General features: G+C 34.5%; 1 long non-coding RNA gene across 1 annotated transcript in view; it reads right to left on the reverse strand.

Moving 5' to 3' along the window:
• LOC117980042 (uncharacterized) overlaps nt 1-12,808 on the reverse strand; it is a 72,822-nt gene that overhangs the window by 34,562 nt on the left and 25,452 nt on the right. The gene's annotated exons all lie outside the window — the stretch shown is intronic.

Genomic DNA, 12,808 nt, shown 5'->3' on the forward strand with positions numbered 1-12,808 from the left:
AGATCACGAGGTCAGAAGATCGAGATCATCCTGGCTAACACGGTGAAACCCCATCTCTACTAAAAATACAAAAAATTAGCCAGGCATGGTGGCATGCTTCTGTATTCCCAGCTACTTGGAGGGCTGAGGCAGGAGAATTGCTTGAACCCGGGAGGCGGAGGTTGCAGTGAGCTGAGATTGCGCCACTGCATTCCAGCCTGGGTGACGGAGAAAGACTCCATCTCAAAAAAAAAACAAAAACAAAAACAAAAAAAAAACCCAGGGACCAGGCGCGGTGGCTCATGTCTGTAATCCCAGCACTTTGGGAAGCTGCGGCGGCCAGATCACCTGAGGTCGGGAGTTCGAGACCAGCCTGACAAACATAGAGAAACCCCGTCTCTACTAAAAATACAAAATTAGCTGGGCATGGTGGCGCATGCCCATAATCCCAGCTATTCTGGAGGCTGAGGCAGGAGAATCGCTTGAAGCCAGGAAGCAGAGGTTGTGGTGATCCAAGATCGTGCCATTGCACTCCAGCCTGGGCAAAAAGAGCAAAACTCCGTCTCAAAAAAACAAAAACAAAAACAAACAAAAAAGTGCATACATTTCAATTTTTTGCACCAAAATAACTTGTACAAGTTATTGTTATCACATTTCTGAACAAGATCTAGTTTGAAGCACTAAGAAGAAAAAGACATCAGTGTGAAAGCAGCTTCTATCAGGGCAACAGGAATTCTGCTAAAATTGAAGCAAGAACAAACAGCATATTGATGATGAATCTTAAGTGAAAGAATGGTGAAATCCCTGATGCTTTACAAGAAGATTATTGGGACAATGCCCCCAAAGAAATCAGCAGTTTACAAATGAATAACTCATTTTTAGGAAGCAATGAGATAGTGTTGAAGACGATGACTACAGCTACAGACCACCCACATCAATTTGTGAGGAAAAAAAATTAATTTTGGCTGTGCCCTAATTGAAAAGGACCAGTGTTAACAGCAGAAACAATAGCCATCACCATAGACATCTCAATTGGATCAGCTTACACAGTTCTGACTAAAAAAATTAAAGTTGCGTGAACTCCACTTGATGGATGCCAAAATCTTTGCACCCAGACCAGCTGCAGACAAGACCAGAGTTTTCAATGGAAATTTCAAAGAAGTGGACACCCAATAGTGGGATTGCTGGGTCAAATGGTAATTCTGTTTTTAGTTCTTTGAGATATCTCTAGACTGTTTTCCATAGAGGTTGAACTAATTTATATTCCCATCAATAGCACATAAGCATTCCCTTTTCTCTGCATCCACACCAACATGCGTTGTTTTTTGACTTTTAACAATAGCTGTTCTGAAGATGTAAGATGATATCTCAGTGAAGTTTTAATTTGCATTGCTCTGATGATTAGTGATGGTGAGCATTTTTTCATGCGTTTGTTGGCTACTTATATCTCTTCTTTTGAGATGCCTGTTCAGTGTCTTGCCCAGTTTTTAATGGAGTTGTTTGTTTCTTGTTGAGTTGAGTTCCTTGTAGACTCTGGATATTGATCCTTCATCAGAAGGATAATTTGCAAATATTTTCTCCCATTATGCATGTTGTTTATTTACTCTGTTGATTATTTCTCTTGTTGTGAAGAAGCATTTTAGTTTAAATCCAATTTTCTATTTTTATATCAACTCAAAGGAAATCATTATATTATATTAAAAATACACATACATTTATATGTTTATCACAGCACTATTCGCAATAGCAAAGTCATGGAACCAACCTAAGTGTCGATCAACAGATAAGTGGATAAAGAAAATGTGGTATATAAACACCATGGAATACTATGCAGCCATTATAAAGAATGAAATCATGTTCTTTGCAGCAGTAAGGATAGAGCTGGACTCCATTATCCTAAGTAAACTAAGAAACAGAAAATCAAATGCCACATATCCTTACTTATAAGTGGGAGCTAAACAACGGATACACATGGATCCACTGGATCCATGGAAATAATAGAATAGTGTACCTATCAATATTTGGGTGATGGGTACACTAGAAGCCCAATCCCCGCTATAAAACAATATATACATGTAAAAAATATAAACATGTACCCCGCTGAATTTAAATTTAAAAAAATAAACAAATGGGATCAAGATCCTGAAGTAGTTCTTTGAAGAATTGTAACAGTAGATGAAACATGGCTTTACCAATATGATCCTGAAGACAAAGCACAATCAAGGCGATGACTAACAAGAGATGGAAGTGGTGCAGTCAAAGCAAAAGCAGACCAGTCAAAAACAAAGGTCATGGCAATAGTTTTCTGTGATGCTCAAGGCATTTTGTTTGTTGACTTTATGGACGACCAAAGAACAGTGACATCTACTTGTTATAACTGTTTAGAATTAGCCAAAGCTTTAGCAGAAAAATGCCCTAGAAAGCTTTGCTGGGAGTCCCTCTCCATCACCACAATGCACATGCTCAATTCTCTCATCAAACAAGGGCAATTTTGAGAGAGTTTTAAGGGGAAATCATTAGGCATTCACCTTACAGTCCTGAGTTGGCTCCTTCTGAGTTATTTTTGTTTTCTAATATGAAAACAACTTTCAATGGGCACTCATTTTTCTCTGTTAATAATGTAAAAAGGAGTCCATTGACATGTAGAATTCTCAGGACCCTCGGCTCTTTAGGAATGGAATAAATGACTGATATCATCACTACAAAAAGCATCTTGAACTTGATGGAGCTTATGTTGAGAAGTAAAGTTATATTTTTTTATTTTTATCTTTTAATTTCAGCTTCCATGAACTTTTTGAAGTCCTCTTGTATTTAAACACACACACACACACACACACACACAAACACACACATTGAGGCAGCTTCTGAAATATCATTTTAAAAAACTGATATACGAAGATTCTCCCTAGATATAAAAGTAGAATATTTTCTGCATTTGTTAGAGGTTTTATGTTAGATATGGTATCATTAATTTAAATTTTCCAAGTTGTGTGTGAATTGAAACTATAAAATAAAGTTTAAAAAACGCATTCTCCTTAGTATTTCCTTTAAGATATGTGTGTGAGGGAATAATATGTGAATCACTATCGCTAAGGAGTAATCATGTTGTGATGTACTGAAAAATTCAACTAATTATTCATAGCTCCAGTTTGTCAGAAAGTAACTTAAGAGGACTATTGTTAAATAGAACTGTTCAATCACTTATTGTCTTCACTGTAGAAGACACGCTTGTACTGGCTGAGAAATAATTGAACAGATTGCCAGACACCGTAAGTGATGTCTTCAAAGGATGAACTCTAAGGATAAATTCTTTCACTCTTTCTCCTTCTAGGCCCCAGTTTCTTTATAAACCAAATATATGTATAAAGTACTTTCATCACTTATTTACCAAAGATATTTTATTATTTATTCTATGAAATATTATTAAACACTCTGTTTATTATTAAACTGTATGTTGTAATGAAAAGGCATAGGCTCCCTTAGGATAAAAGAATTTTCATGACAAACACAGTCAAGTTGAAAAAGAGAAATAGTCACTAAATCTATCTTATGCTAGTTTATAACTCTGACTAGAGACACAGTAAAGATAGACAAATGGTCACTAAATCTTGTTAACAAATTAATCACTCTCAACCAGTATGAATTGTCTTTCCTCCTAGGTTTTACCTTAACAGAGGATAGAGTGTTGGGTTCATAAATTTGATAAATCTTGTCCTGAAAGCAAATATCTGCCAAGATTTCAAGAAAATGTTATAAATGAAGTATATAAATAAGCAATACAAGTGTGCAAAAGTAGACAAAGATTAAAGATATGCATTTGTATTATGGATAATTTACACTAAAAATAGCTTGCTGGCCAAGTGAAAAAGAACACAAACATAACCCCACTGTTTTTTACTTTTTCTCAAGAAAGGTAATGAGCTACTAAATGTCACCAGAGTTCCACAGTGCCAATGTACTGAATTAATGAAAGCTGCTAGTTTGAAAGGGTAGTTATTTTACTAAGCAATTTGGAGAGCTCTATTTTTCATTCTCTTCCCTATTTTGAAATAAAACAAAATGAATTGATTGTTGTTCAGTACATTCTAGTTACAGCTTAATGACAGGAACACATTAAATCATTTCCTGATTGCATCAGAAGCTACAAAGAAAAGGATAGATTGAGCTCACGTTATTTTTCAAATATTGTAATGTTCTTGGCCCCTTGAGCCACATATTGATATTAAGATGTGATTTAATCTTTCCTCTTTAGTTACAAAAAAAGAAGAAAACGGAAGAGTCTAGACTTTATTAAACTTCTCTACATTCAACCTCTTTCAAAACAGTTTGAAATTGAGCAACATTCTGTTTGTTAAAGATTTAGAACTCTTGAAACTTTTTTCATTAAGTCTAGCTTTCTCCCTTGAAAATAAATATAGATATTTCTTAAATTAAGAATCAAAATGTAATGCAGTCATGATTTGCTAAATATGACCATTTTTGTTGTTGGTGGTGGACAATGATCAATCACTAATCATTTACAAAACAGCATTAAATGCCAATGTTTCAATCCCTATATAAGGTATCATGAGAAAATATAAAGACAAAGATTTAAAATATTAAAAATTTTTTAAATCTCAGAAGCTAGAAAGAAAAGAAATAGCAGATGTGTAGTTTGTATAAAGTATAACTCTTTTTATCTTTAGAAATAAATAATCTTCTTCACAAAGCCAGCATTCTAAATTTTTTTTACTTCTTGGTATTTTAAATCGACTTTTATCTTTCAACTTTCCAAAGACATCTATTTTGTATGTGAATATTTATATTGGTGAATCTAGCTTCAATTATGAATACACTCAGGTAGCATTATGGAGATGCATAGAAGGATGAAACTTAAGCTTTCTCTCTTTCTCTTTTTCCCCTCTGTTCTGTTTTAGTTACTTTTTTACTTTATTAATGTATAAAAAAATTTAATTTTACTTAATCTGTCAGACAAGAGAGTAGCTTTGCACAAAAAGATCCTTTTCAGTAATTAAACTTAGTAGGAGTTTTAACCTGTATTACACGTCCCTGAGTTAAGGGATATTTTAAATGTCTACCGATATCTAAAGGGTTTTCCCAAGTGAAAAAAAAATGAGTGGGTATAAGCTACAGAGGCAGTTTTATACAAAAAATATGATTTTCTAATAAATTAAGCCTTTCAATAATGAAATAGACTATTTTGAAAAACTTCTCATTGTTAAGTTTATTAAGCAAAGGCACATTTGAAATATTTTAGCGAAAGAGTCAAGGACATCAGAGGTATCCTTAGGGAAAGGAGAAGAGAGGTGAATGTCTTCTTTATCAAATCTAATTCTAATTCTAATTCTAATCTTAACAGATTTATGGAAAAGGCTCTTGAGTAGAATTTGGAATAAATAAAATAGTCAAGAAAATGTATCTTCTATAAAAGCTTATAACCAACTAAACAAATGAGCAAAAGGCAATAGAAAAGTAGAGCCACAGGATAAACACCCTACTATCCTTTGAAGGATATGTAGTGAAGAGAAACTTGACATAAAGAATTTATTAAGAAGTAGCCAGTAAAAAATATGCATCCAGCAGGGACTCAAGATTAGATGAATGTACCAAAAAGAGATAAAATCCTTGCCCTTAAAGAAATGAACATGATCCTGAACAGGCACAGAAATGCCAGCATTGTTGCAGTTATGGTTGAGATTAACATGTGTTAGCCCAGAGGTTACATGTGCTATAACTCTTTCTTTAGAGTGAGTGCAATGGTCAGGGGTCAGTTTACTGACCTACCAACACATGCTATCAATAACTCAGAAAGAAAACAGATCAAAACCTCATCTGTGTTTTCTTATGTGCAATTGGTCATTATATCTACAATAGCTGGGAATTAGTTGTACTAACTGTGGCTGGAGTAAGCATGACAGTGACATCTTTCCTAGGACTAGTGTTAGTCTTCCCTCCTCCAAGACAGCCTTCTCCCCTCTATCTTTAGGAGTAAAACATGAACCCTTTACATAGCCCGCCAAATAGAATCCTGTGTCTCTGAACACATCATTTGTCCTGTTTTTTTGTCTCTCCTCTTGAGGTTCAACTCTTTGGAAGGATTTTTTAAAACATCTTACTAATGACATTAGGACTTAAAGAAGAGTAAACATGCTGCTGCGTGCTGCATTTCACACCTGCATTATTGCATTTGCTAGGACCCCAAATTATAATAGTTATAACTACAAAACAAGAAAACCATTTCTATCCTATAGGGAGTTTATCAATATAGAATTTCAGGTCCTCTAAATGGTTTCTCATTAAATAGTAAATATAGCTAGCATGATAAGTAGTAGGAAAACCTTACTGTCAGTATTTGAGAACAAAGCAAGGTTTTTTCACAACTATATGCAATATATTTAGTATGAAAGGTTATCATAGAATATGGAAGAATATTATACTGACTGTTTTCCACTTTTCAGAGTACCATCATCGACAGAAGCAAAAGTCCTTATCTGCTGAAATCTTTATTGACGTACTTAAATGGCGAAATAATATGTCAGGGTTTTACTTTAAAATACTTCAGGATCAAAAACAGAGGGAAAATAGAGAAAGGTAAATGAAACAAAAATTATTCACAGCGGTGATTGTTTAACCTGGGTAATGACAACACACGAATTCATAGTACTATTCTCTCCACTCTGTATGTCTAAATGCTTCCATAATCAACAAATAAAAACAAAAAATAAACAAAATATTAATCTCTTTTTTTCTTTAATTCTCTCTATTTTAGCTTACTCATTGGAATTCTAAGGACAGCTCCAGTTAACATGAAAGTAAAAATAAAAACCCAGAAAACCTTTTGGACAGATTACAACAAAGAAAAATTCTGACACCTCTTGTAGATTCATTTTCCACCCCAAAGATTAGGTAACAAAGGAGATATGGGAGAGAAAGAAACAAAATGGGAGAGAAATTGAGATAAGAGAGGACCATGTGAAGGAGGTGGAGTATTTAAAGTGGGAAGGAGGAAAATAACCTGAACTCTTAACTGCTCTTGAAAGTTCACTCTGTCTTCACTCCAGCTCTATTGACTGATTACCTGTAGCCCACTTGCTATTCAACAGTCTTTATCAAAGACAGATCACTTGGATACTTTTGTATGAGTGGTGTCACAAAAAGACATCTTGAGCCACCAAATAAGGTGCAATATACAAACCAGAAGTCCCATTCAGCCCAGTATTTGTTCTCAAATGTCATAAATGCTGTGGACAAGAAACTTTGCACAACCAGAATGTTTTATTTCTTTCTTACATAACTGAAAAGTAATTTGCTTTGAGAAAACATTGAAGCTTAACTGCACATTTTAATGCAATGAGGAAAAGACACATTTTAAAGGAATAAGAAATTCAAGTGAGAGGAAATCATATTTCTCATTACATTCATTTTAAACAAGAGATTACTAAGTATTTTAAATTCCACAATTAGTATAATTACTAAAAGAAGTTGCACATGTTATATTTTGAGAGCTGAAGAATCCCAGATACCATCTTATCTTCAGCCTGGTTTTCAGGTAGAACCACTTGTAGATTTTGCCATGTTTTAATGTACTTATTTACCTTCTTTTACTAAAATGGGTGAAATGTGCATTTAATTAAAGACAATCACATTATAGGAATATACACTTATAAACAAGAGTAAAAAGCAAAACTTCAGTGCAAACCCAGAACTTGAATAAGTAACATAGCAAACTCATATTTTTATGGTTACTTAATTTCCTAATTTACAGGAGATGTGTTTTCATTTTAGCATACTTTGAAGGAAAAAAATCTGGATCAGGGAAAGTCAAGTATTTATTTTTGGACACATTGAACTATAACATATTATAATAATAATTGACATTCATTAAAGATCTCCTATGTGTAAGATTTACTTACTTTACGTAGATCATGATGCAATCATTATAACAACTCTGTGAATAGATGCTATTATAAACAGATACTTGCGGATGGCTAAGACTTAAAGTGATTTATAAACTTCTAAAGTCACAATACTAATAAGTGGGAGAGTTAGAATTACCAGGTTGTATAACTTTAGAGACATTATTCTATAGCACCTATCAGCTGTCAGTATAACTGTTATAAACTTACAGCTACAGAACTGAACATACTTGCTTCCCTGGACTGATGAACAATTTAGTCAACCAATTCCTCATGAAGGGAAAATTTACACCTTCCTCTCCCAGTCCTTCAGGAGAAAAAGATACTGTTTGAGGAATCAGCTAGGTGCAGAGTTAGTGACACTACATAAGTGATTAGTATAGAGAAAGATCATTAGATTTAAGGTTAAAATTTAAAAGAAATTCAGTAGAAGAATTGTACTGGGGACTAACAGGCTAGTGTTAAGAATATTAACTGGATTAGGTAGAAATATGGTTTCAAATAGGGAAGGCACTCAGACGGTGCTTAGGCCAAAGGGATAGTGACACTGAAGTTCAAATGAGAAAAATCTCAGTGTATTGTTTAAATAATTCTAGAGCTAAAGCCTTGTTTACTGGTAAGTTTGATTATCAAATATTTATTCAGCTCATCATGGTCATATACGCCTACAAATACAGTCTATGGAGAATTTAGTAAACACTGTGGTGTATTCCTTTAAGAAACCTTAATCCTTTCATCCAAAATTTGATTTTATACAAATAGACAGTTATTTAAAGGCACTTATGTTGATGAAGACCAGGATTTAAATTCATTGATATGCTTTTAGTTACAAAAGATCTATGGTTCTTTAGATCATTAGGATAACACTGGCAACACCTAGAAACAATAGTATCATGAGATGTAAACACATATTCAATGTGTGCAATCTCCAGGCTCAAATACTTTGACGCATATGTCAATTTGAGTCCTCCAAGAAGCAGATGCCAAGATTGGTTATAAAGAATCTCATAGCAGCTCAGAGAACGTTTCAACTGGGCCCATGGGGAGTCCTCAAGCTACAGCCAGCCATTAGAGGAGTCCCATGTCCTGCAGGAATAGACCTGCACTAGTATCCCCACAGTGCTCAGTTAATTATTGAGACCGCCTGGAGAAAGTGTCACCTCAGCATGAAAGAGTGGTGAATACAGAGAAGCAATGATTGAGGTTGTTGGTCACCAGTGATCCCCAAAGCAAGTGATCTGAGCAACACATTTCTATGGCCATTTCCAAACACAGCATTTATTTTGCAATGTATATATTTTTATATAATCATTAAAACCAGTTCTGTTTGTGCTGCTCAACTTTTCATGGCCCAGTATCTTTCTCTCATTTTCATAGTTGTGACTAGTTAATTTTTAGCCCTCTGCTAGGAAATGTCAGGTGCAGTTGATATCAGAGATGAAGAGGCAAATTGGTCATTGACATTTTTATGAAGAAAACTGCCATTTCCACACCCTATGATTGGTTAGGATTTTCCGGTCATAAACTCAACAATAACAACAACAAAATTGTAGAGGAAAAGAAAACAAAAAGCAACATCCTTTTTAATCTATTTCGTAGTGTGCTTTAATTTATCTGCTCAAGAAGAGAGATGGGATTTATAGTGCCGATTCTGAGATGTCAGATGAGGTATAAAAAGGGGTGTGAGGATTTGGATTTAGATAGGCTTGGGTTTGAATGCCAGCTCAACTGCATTTGAATTATGTGACAGGACAACTTCCTTATTATTTTTCTTCACCTAAAGATGAGCATAAAATATTATCATATAGATCTGTCAAGAGGATAAGAAATAATTTATGTAAAATGGCCCTGGCACAGAATCCATGCTCAGTAAACATCCTTACTGCTAAAGGATTATTAATCTTTTCAGAAAATAATCTCAATATTTTGGGAAATTATGAACAGGAAGATCCTTTACAGACATTAAATCTTCCTGGAAATTTTTCTCCAAAACATAAAATGGGCAATCTGTATTCTTAAACTGTACTAATTTTGTTGAGTATGAGCATTTTTATCTTAAAAGCAAAAACAAGTTTAAGGGTAAACTGGCATTCCTAAAATTCAGACTTGTGCTTTGCAAACAAGATGGTGAAAAATGTGACCATCCTTTCCATTTTCTACTTAAAAAAAGAAAAAAGAAAACCATGTTGAGCAAGTTGTGTGCAAAATAGCAGTAAGGCCCATTGGGCAGTAGCAACACTATCTTCCTGTAAATAGTTGTTCCCACCCCAGTGTTTAGGCTCACATGGCATCAGCTCTAAATGCGAAGCAATTCTGATGCTGTGATAGAATTCTTGAAAAATGAGTCTTATCTTGGAAATTATATTTGAAATGAGAAGGTAAATGTAATACCTTCAATGTACGCCTACTATTTTTACCTAATCCTGGGCAATGATACAACTAGAGATACCTGAATGCCAGAAGAATAGATAAGAACTTTACCTTTAAAAAAAAGAGAGAGAGAATGATTACCTCCACTTGCTGGATTCAAAAGAAAAATCTAAATATATTCCTCATCTTCACGCTGTATTATTCCACCTGATAATAGTAAAGTAGCATAAATCCTAAATATAAAACAATTAACTTTACTTACGCTTCTCAGCACACAGATCACATAATTCTGTGCTTGTACACCAGTGTAAAAATGTGTTCTGGGAAGATCAAATTTCCCAGCTAGTTGTCTAAAGGACATTAACCCTCCATTATTTATTAGGTTGATTATAAAAGAAAGTTCTGCATGGTCCCAAAAGAGAAAAAAAAAATTGTCATGGTTCCCAGGAAGAAAAAATAAAAAGCAAGGATTATCCTTGAAAGCAAAGAAGAGAATAGATTTTTTGTCTTTTTTTTTTTTTTTAAACCCAGTTGTCAGAAGAGTTGCCATGGGCACCATTAGGGGCCTAGGTTTAAATGTCAGATTTCTCTTCAACTACTATCCTTTTAACATTCTTTTTTGTTGTTCTTGTCCTGATTTCTCCTCCAGAGTTTTTTTAAACAATTCAACTAAATATCCTGTTTGACTCTACTATTCTTGAAGCATCCCTTTTTTCCTAAAAGCCCCCAAAACTTTTGCTTTTAAATGAATAAACTATTGCATTTTATGTACTTATTGTTTCATTGCATCTATATTCATATGGTGTAATAGAAGTGAAAGCATTTAAATCATTCAGAGGACTCCATATACCATAGAGTAGTATTAGTCATTATAAATAAAATAGAATTTAGCCAAGTCACGTCACCTTGTCATTATCCAGAACACTGATGTATGGCATATAGCACATTACATTATTTACTTGATAGAGGGTTTACATGTATGTGTGTGAAGGGATAATAAGGAAGTGCCCATGAGGAAGCAAATGAGAAAGATAAAACTCTGATTCTTAGGAATGAACTCTGATATGTGCTAAACATTGTGAGTATTTGAGTTGATATACCTTATAAACAAGTTTGAAAGAGTTTAAATCCAAGTTTAAGAAAACACTGGGAGAGAGTTAAGTTGCCTAATCTGGAAGGGGGGAAATGGCTTGACTCTTTTCTATTCTTCAGAAAAGGTGAGTTAGCAAGTTGATTTTGTTCCTAGGCTCTCATTGTTAAGAAAGCAAAATCAAGCTCAATTGTCTGTCCTAGGCTTCTCCTCCTCCCTTCTCCTCTTCCTGGCTGCCTGTCCTCCTCCCATTTGAAAAGTTGGACATTTATGTTTGGAATACTTTTTGCTAGTGTTAACATGCAAATGAACATTACTGAATGCTGAAGCAGCTTCATGAATAGGAAAGGCAGGCATGTGGGGGGATTTATATCTCTGTTGATGCAATTGTGTCAGGGTCTCTGGTGAGCCCCCAGCATGAGTGCCATCATTTGCATAAATGAAGGCCAGCTTCCCATTGGAAGGAAAAGAAGAATGCTACATTTCTTTCAACTGAATGCTTGTGGGCTAATCACTGCAGAAAAATACATGTATTATGTGAGTAGATTTGAATAACCCTTCAGAAGAGGGGTAGTAACAGAATGACTGAATAATCCATTTAACTTCACTCCAGATCAGCAATATTGCCCCTTTACTTCCCACTTACAAAGCTGAATGTCTTCATATTAAAAGACTTTTAGGTTTAATTGCTAGAGTACAATTTAGACTCGTAACTTAAGATCAAATAGTCCCACAACTTCCAGGAAAATGTTACACATTTGAGTAACTCCAGAGGAAAAGTAACAATGTACTTTTAACATCCCACAGAGCAGTGGTAAAAACACTATTGTCTTAATAATAATAAAGTATTATTGCACTGTATATCAGAAAATAGTCTTTGCAAAGCAAATAACATCAGTGATATTTTAATTTATCCAAGCAGGAATAAATGTGGGAGCAACCCAAAAGAGAGAAAAGAATTCAAGAAGGAGAAGAGGCCATTTTGAATTTCCGTTCCTGCTAGAAGGTTGGCCTGGCAGAATGCTTCTATTTTTGATCTCTGGTTTTTTATTTTGCTTCAATAGGAGACAAGCATCCCCTTACATAAAAATAACTCAAACCTCAGTAAGCATATACCAAAGGTTATGCTATGAGTTCTATGTTGTAAATAAAAGAGAAAAAAAGAGAAATAAGGTAAATGTAAATACGTGAAAGTAAGAAAATATAGAAATAAATACAAAATTGTTCTGCATAGATTACGAAAGCTGCAGGACTTCTGAGAAGAAGGTGGCTACAAAGGGCTAAGTGGTTAAGTTGTCCAGAAAGGCTTTAGGGAAGCAGTGGGATAAGGTGTGGATCCTAAAGGTGCGCTGTCCATGCGGTAGCTGCTAGCCACACTGGGCTGCTTACATTTAAATTTAAATTTAATTAAAATAAAATAACATTTAAACATAACTTCTTCACTTGTCACATT

This window comes from Pan paniscus, chromosome 3, assembly GCF_029289425.2.
Source record: "Pan paniscus chromosome 3, NHGRI_mPanPan1-v2.0_pri, whole genome shotgun sequence".
NCBI lineage: Eukaryota > Metazoa > Chordata > Mammalia > Primates > Hominidae > Pan > Pan paniscus.